Here is a 7,975-nt window from a genome sequence, read left to right on the forward strand (position 1 = left end):
GACACAGGCCCCAGACACCTTCTGTCTCAAAACTGCATGAGGTCCACTAGCCCGAACATAGCAAAATATGTTGCAGGGATATCACACAATAAGCCACAAAGTCAGTGCTAGGACCATCAGGTTCCTTAATTTAGTTTAAAGCAAAAAGGTTTAGTCAAGCAATGTTGCTAAATGTGTGGGGTTTTTGCAGAGCTGACAAATACAAACCTCACCACAAAGATGGCATGTTTTTCAAAGATAAATGTGTTGTGGATAAAAAAGCTTTACAACACATTGCATCATGCACTAAAGCCATCAACCCACACAACCAACAATCACAGTATATGTTGTTAACACTTGATTGACTGTGAGTGTAAACATTAGAGAGGACAGCATTTATCAGAATGCATTAGGAGGACTGGTTCTGACAGGCAGGCAGTGTTTTTCCCACTCCCACAGTTTAAATGTTCTGAAGGATATCAGGTTCACAAATCCCAGAGACGCACCTGTGGTTTGGAGTGGTACAGAATCTGACATACTGAGAATGGATTCCTCCATGTTGTGAGTACCAATTAGTAGGAAACACAAGTACAAGTTTGATAGACTGTGAGTATAAACATTAATGAGACTGCCTCTACCGGAATGAATGGTGAGGACTGATGCTGGCAGGATGGCAGTGTGCTTTACTGCCCAACTATTTAAATGTCAACAAACATAAGACAGAAAACCGCCTTTGCTTTTTATTGGCACCTACTGTAGATGCCAGAAACTTCAACTACTGACAATATATGAGTGAGTATATTCCTTCAAGAATTCCCCGCATTTATGTTGCTTTCATTAATTTCAGTGTCAGCTTCATTCCCTTCATTTACAGAAGTGTAGTATTCACAAACACTGTCCCTTGAACCTCTGCACGGTTCACAGAGTTTGAATTTAAAACCTGCTGTTTTTCATGCAGCCCACAATGAGGACTAGGCTTCACAAGCACTTGATTAAGGATGAGGGGATTGGATCTTCAAATGGTGGGGAAGGTTTTGTGCTAGTTGTTGGCTTGATGAGTCAGATTTCAGAGACTACATGAATTCTTAGGCATATTTGGTAGGGGATGTTTGCCAGCCGGTTCATTAGAGAGTGAGCATTCTAACTTTTGAATCTTGTCTATAAGGAAGTTATAGAATTCCTCACATCCTTGTGGTAGGTCCAATGGCAAGGCACCTTTGTATTCTGATAATATTGGAGAGTTTGACCAGGCTGTTTCTTAACTTGCCTAACTAAGTTTTAAAGAAGGAAGCTTTTGCCTTGAAGATATGTTTTATTGTAACTGTTTCTTTACGTCTGAACTTGAGTCAGATCCAGGGCTGATTGGTTTTTTCTCTCCACCTTCTCTCCATCAGTCTGAGCCTGTCTTCTCTCTTCCTTTAGCTAATTATCAAACTACAAGAAAGAGAGCTTGTTTTTTGTCTCTTGAGTTTCAGAGGGGGCACTTTGACCATAGGGTTGGTCATGGTTACATTGTAGTGTGAAGTCATATAAGTCCCAAAAAATTGTAGGCGAGATACAGTTTTTATGGCGGGATCATTGTTGATTTGTTTCATGTATCTGATCCATCATTTAGGCCTGTAGGCTTGGCCTTTGGTTGAAAGCCTTTCAGAGATGAGGTAAAAGAAAATGATGTGGTGGTCAGATGAATCCACCAATAAAACGGAGCCCATGGAGAGGCATTCTTCTTTTGCTATCAAGTGTCAAGCCTAGAGCCTATCAGGTGGGTAGGGCCCATGCAGATGTGCATACAGTTGTGTGGATGAGGAAATCCTTTGTTGGCCACTTTGAGAGTTCCAGGAATTATTCCAGTGTAGGGTAACGTTTCCTGGATAGATGCTGTTATTGGGAAGAAGGTATTGTTCTGTGATGAGATCTATCATTTGCTCGATGAAGTGAGTGGGTAGTAAATAATGTGTAACTTGGTTGTCTTTGATATAAAGTTGAAGAGTTCATCTCCCAAATATTCAAAGGTGGAGAGTTTCCCCACACTGAAGAAACTAATTTGAAATGAATCCCTGTGAATAGAAGCAATACCTTCCTTGTCTAACAATTTATTGACGAAAAAGTGTATCAGGTTGCCAGTCAGTTGGTTCGAGAGTGGACTCAGCAAGGTGTCTGTGAGGAAAATGATGTAAATGCTGTCTGCAATGATTGACTCAGCTAACTCTGTTCAGTGTTTAGCCACAGATCTGCAGTTGTGCAGAATGTATTTGAGACAGATGTTGATTGCAAACATAGATTATTGTGATGGTTGGGCCAGTGATGACCTAGATAGGTAGGGCTTTTTGTGCAGACATAGCTGACACTTGTAAGTTTGTGTGAAAGAGCATTGGGCTATTCAGGTTGTATGATTGTAGCAGTCATTCAAAGTCTTCTTTTATGAGATCTTTGAAGGCTCCTTTCAGTTGTGGGATTTAGACGGCCCAGTGTTGTGTTCAATAGGCTCAGAAGCCTGCAGGTGAGCGCGGGCTTGCCAGTGTTTTGGGTATCAAAGATGGTGGATTTTAGATTAACAGAGACACACTCACTTCCTTGACTAAGCTGTCTAGAGTGTCCTCTCTGTTAAGGAGGAGAGGGAGATGCTGTGAGAGTCAGAGAGAGGAGGTGGTGACTAGTACCTAGTTTGTCACTTTCATATTATTAGAAATGTAGGATTGTGTGGGGGTCATCGGGCATATAGGTGACTAGGCAACTGAGGTGTTTGAATCTGAGAGTGGACTCTTAAGGATGAAGGAGTAGTGATATTTAGAAAGTGGATAGGTTAAGCAAAGAGTGTAGGTTATTCATGTGTTGAGGAGGCAGTGTGAGGAGTGCCATCACAGGTTGGTGGGAAAGCTGGGAAGAGTACAGGTTGAAAGGGTTGTGGGTGCAAGGTTAGAGAGGTGGGACAGTAGAGGTGGGGTCTAGGAAGTGGTGTCTGGGGGTGCGGCAGATTAAAGGAAAGTTTGAACTGTAAGGAGGGGTGCTGCAAGGGGACTGGGAGAGAGTGGGAAGGGCAGTAGTGGTTTCTCAGGTTAGGGAGGGAGCAAATTAGGGAAAGCTGCACCTGGGTAGAGAGTCCACTGATAGATTAAGAGTTTCTAAGGTTTTGGTTGGTGGCTTGTAAAAATATATTCTCATTCCTGTAAATGGAGATTCAGACTTCAGCATTGAACCTGGGTGATGGTGAGCTCAAGAGCTTCGAACCATATTCTAAATTGCATGTGTTTGTCACACAGAAGTGATCCATGAAGGCTACTATCCAGCGGGAGGTGTCCTTTATAAATAAGATTAAATGGGTTCCTTTCATCGAGCATTGGTAGAGGTCAGATATGAGAGTTTCTGCGAATTTTTCAATCAGTCTGTGTTTGTGATTTTTCTTTTAGACACACTTTTTGCTAAATTAGGTAGATAGAAAATCTGGAAGTCATTAGGACCTGCCTTCTCAAGCTTCCTATCATAGGGGGATAGCAATGGGGTGGTCATTTTTGGCATGGCATGAACTATTGTTGATGCTGCAGGTTTATTTGATGTGAAGACAGAAGGGCCCAGCTGATGGGCTTCACCATCAATCAGAAATAAGCAGGTTAGAGGTAGGAGAGAGGCGGCTAGAGACCCTCTGGGAATAACATAGTATTCACCTCTGAGGGAATTATCTTGATTTCCATGTAGAGTGTTGCCAAGGGGGTCAATAGTGTTAAAGGTCTAATATTGCAACATCTTAAGGTGAGGTAAACCATTAAAGTCCTCCCACTTACCCCAGCCTCAAAGTAGTGGCAGAGGCAGGTGAAACATTAAGGTCCTGATATAATATTTGGCAGACGGCCCGTCCTCCATCAGAGGGATGGAGTAAATTACCCCGTTGCCCTTGTGGAGGTGCTGCCTGTCAAATTTTGAAATTTCTGCCTGCCTAGCAGATATTTCCAATTTTGAGCAGAAACAAAGTCAGAGCAGTTACCTATTGATGTCAGGGATTCACAGGTACTATCCTTACTACCGGGGAATCACACTGGTGGCCTTTGCCTACAAACCTGCGGTTCTCTTGGCACCTTTTGTGGCATTCCACTCTCTCAGTCACACTTTAAGAGCTTGCACCCTTTGGCCTACTGCACACACTTTCATTTCATCATGGTGTAGGGTATGGTGCTGGATACCTTAGGTCACCTTCTGGGCAGAACATTAGGGGATCTCTCTACCTACATGTATGGTGGTTTATGCTTTAATTGACCTCGGTCTCACATTTTACCCCACATCTTCGAAGGGGGCATGAATACTGTTGAGTCATCCTCAGTTAATGAGTCATTCACAACAACAATGAGACAGGGGGGCTGAATACTGGTGAGTCATCCTCAGCTGCTGAGTCATCACAACAGCAACAAGAGACAGCCATCTTTAAGCTCTGAACTATAAGTAGCCTGGGTCATGAACACTTATTGCTGCGCATCAAGGAATCCAGACTTGACACATCTCCTGCCCAGCCTCTGAATTCAGATCACACATCTCCATCCGAATACGATAAGTACTCTATTTAGAGCTCTTCTGCTGTGATATTAGTCCTGCGGCTGCCGTGCTCATTGACAGGAGCTTTGTTGCGTTGCTTGGGCCTCTGGCTGAAAACCTGCATAAAGGAAAGCTTGGTTCCTCTCACCGCCGCAAAACCTCTGCACATTCAAGCTGCCAAACATTCTAAAAACACCTATGCTAGGATTATTTAGCTGTGCAGCTAAGTTTGTTGTTTATTGTGTATATTGTGTTCTCTTTCACCCTCCCTAGGAACTCTTTATTTTGTGCAATCTGGTGTGCTATCAAGTGGGGAGGAGCAATAAATATCAGTGTGCACTTTGTCAATGTACTAGTAGATATCACGCATCTACTTGGTACGAAGGTTAATATTATGCACAAGTTATGTGTATATAATGTTGTGCTGTGACAAGTAATGTATGTACACTTGTGATATTCTTGTTTGTGTACATCTTTGTGAGGTCATAATGTGTTGCCCCTCCTCCAGTGGGCCTGATTAGCATGCACAGTATCTTGTTCCCCCCCTTTAGCAAAATCTAAGTACCCTTTTATGTACCATCTGTCAGTTTCCGTTTTGGGTGGTATAACTGTCCTGCTATCTGCACTATCATTTTCCTTATGTATACTGGTTCTGTAGGTCCAAGTGGGACCTCTAGAAGATAGTGGATCTTCACATTTGTTATTTTGGTAAATTGTTTTACCCTTACATTTTAGCTTGTTATTTTAATTTGTTGTTTGTTCCCAAACTTCTTTGCCTTGTGTTCATTCCAACCCACCACATTCTTCTTCTACTGTTGGTGGTGTGGTGGATTCAGGGGAGAGACAGTGCATGATGCTCCCACAACAGTTGCTCTTGAACCTGGTGGATGATGAGCTAAAACTGCAATGCGCTCTGACAGTCAATGCATTGTAAATTTAACGGACAGATCTGTCAACATGACGGAGCAGTATGTCAAACTTAAACTTTTTATTTTATTTTCAGAAAGAACATCTCAAAGCAGGATTTTCTTTTTGGAAATAAAAAAACAATACCCATGCACCAGGGCAGAGGGGGTCAAACGGTACTTTTCACTGACCGTTACCACCAGGTTTTTCCTAGTAATAATGGGCACTGAAAAATGGCTGTATGTTGGCCCATTTAAATTAGGTAGGCAGACATTCAGCCAAACCTCCTATGCCCCTCACTCCGTCGGGCCTTCAGAAGAGTTTGACCATGGCGGAGATAAATTTTAAAAGGTCAAGCGGACCATTATGTGTCACTGAAGGAACTCTGCTGCTGTTGCAACATAGTTCCCTCTCCGCCAACATATAAATTGGGCCATACGTTACTTGCCTGAAACCTGGGTAAGAGGCTCCCCTGGAGTATTAGATGTAGGATTGATTAGAGTATAAGGAGGTAGAGAGACTAAGGAAGACATAAAGGGGTGAGTGTCAGTAGAAGGGTGGGAGTCGCATATCCATAACAGAAGACTGGTGAAAGATTTTCTTAGGGAGTCAGGGTTAATAGATTTCCTAGTTCAGATTATGGGGGTCATTACAACATTGGCGGTAAAAGCCGCTTACCGCTGTGCAGAAGACTGCCAACACACTGCCGCGACCGCGGAATTCCGCCACAGCCATTATGACAAAAAGCCCGGAATCTGCCAAAATCTAGACACCCACACAAGTCCGCCACACCAAAGGTCAGTGATAAACTGCCGATAAGAAATCCTCCACTGTCACGCCAACAGGAATACGCCCACACTATCACGACCCACGAATCCACGCGGTGGTCTTTCAACCGCGGTATTCCATTGGCGGTACACACCGCCGTGCTCAAAATACACACACATTTACAAAACACTACCACATTGGACAATTCAAAATACACACACCTGATACACATACACACACCACTCCCACACACCCAATACAATATAAAACACATACCCACATCACCCACAAACCCCTACAACAACAATTGCGACTGAAGGCCAGAGAGAGACACCACAATCTACAAACGAGCATCCACAGGCACTCAACCCCATCACCCACATAACATCCACGCACCTCACAACACACCACTAAATATCACCCCACACATCACAACACACCCCACCCCACACATCACCCACACCACCCCATGGCACTGCAAAGACACCCCAGGTTCTCTGAGGAGGAGCTCGGGATCATGGTGGAGGAAATCATCCAGGTAGAGCCACAGCTATTCGGATCCCAGGTGCAGCACACCTCCAAAGCTAGGAAGATGGAGCTATGGCGAAGAATCGTGGACAGGGTCAATGCAGTGGGACAGCACCCAAGAACACGGGATGACATCAGGAAGAGGTGGAACGACCTACGGGGGGAAGGTGCGTTCTGTGGTCTCCAGACACCACATTGCGGTACAGAGGACTGGCGGCGGACCCCCACCTCCTCCCCCACAACTAACAACATGGGAGGAGCAGGTCTTGGCTATTCTGCATCATGAGGGCCTCACAGGAGTAGCTGGAGGAATGGACTCGGGTAAGTCAAATCTTTCACTACTTCATCCCCCACCCTACCTGCATGCTATCACATACCCCCACCCTCGCCCTCACCCCCATCACTCCTACTCCTCACACATGTCCCAATATCACAAACCACCCATCCCAACACCAAGCCCTACATGCAACACCAAAGCATGGACACCCATCACCAAAGCATGGCCACTGCACATACCCATACACCCCCCTAAACCATCATCACACAAGGTCCTACACAGGAATGCAAGCACTGGGGTACACGGTCACCCACCCATTGCACACCATGGCACACACAGATGCAATTATCATGCTTTTACACCCCTGCAGGACCCCTACCCAACGTCACCAGACAGGAGGGTCCAGACATGTCCACTCCACCCACAGAAGAGGCCCACAGTGATGACAGCAGCTCTGTCCAACTGGATCTAGATGACCAGCCCGGCCCATCTGGGACCTCGGGACAGTCGGTTCCCCTCACACTGGCACAAGCCACTACAGGGCTTCCCCCCTCTGGAAACACCAGCACAGCACCCACCCAGCGGGCCCATACCTCTGTCCCCAGGACACGTCAAGCAGCAGTGTGTCCACCACTACAGGAACCCAGGCTAACCCACCACCCCAACAACAACAGGGACCTGGGGGCAGTGACAGTGGGCACACGGTTCAGGGGACAGAGGCACAGGAACACAGGGGAACTGGGAGGGCTGCTGTGCGACAGGGGGAGGACAGGCCCAGGGAACCCACTCTCCACGAGGCCCTCTCCAACATCATGGGAGCCTACCACCATTCCCAGGAGACGATGGCAAAGGTACTGGGCAAGTTTCAGGAGACCCAGCGGCTGCAAGAGGAACAGTATTTGGGCTTCAGGGAGGAACTCAAATCCATCAATTCCACCCTGGGCACCATTGTAGGGGTGCTGAAGGAACTCATCAACACCAGGAGGGACACTGTGG

The sequence above is a fragment of the Pleurodeles waltl genome, chromosome 12 (genome assembly GCF_031143425.1).
Source record: "Pleurodeles waltl isolate 20211129_DDA chromosome 12, aPleWal1.hap1.20221129, whole genome shotgun sequence".
NCBI lineage: Eukaryota > Metazoa > Chordata > Amphibia > Caudata > Salamandridae > Pleurodeles > Pleurodeles waltl.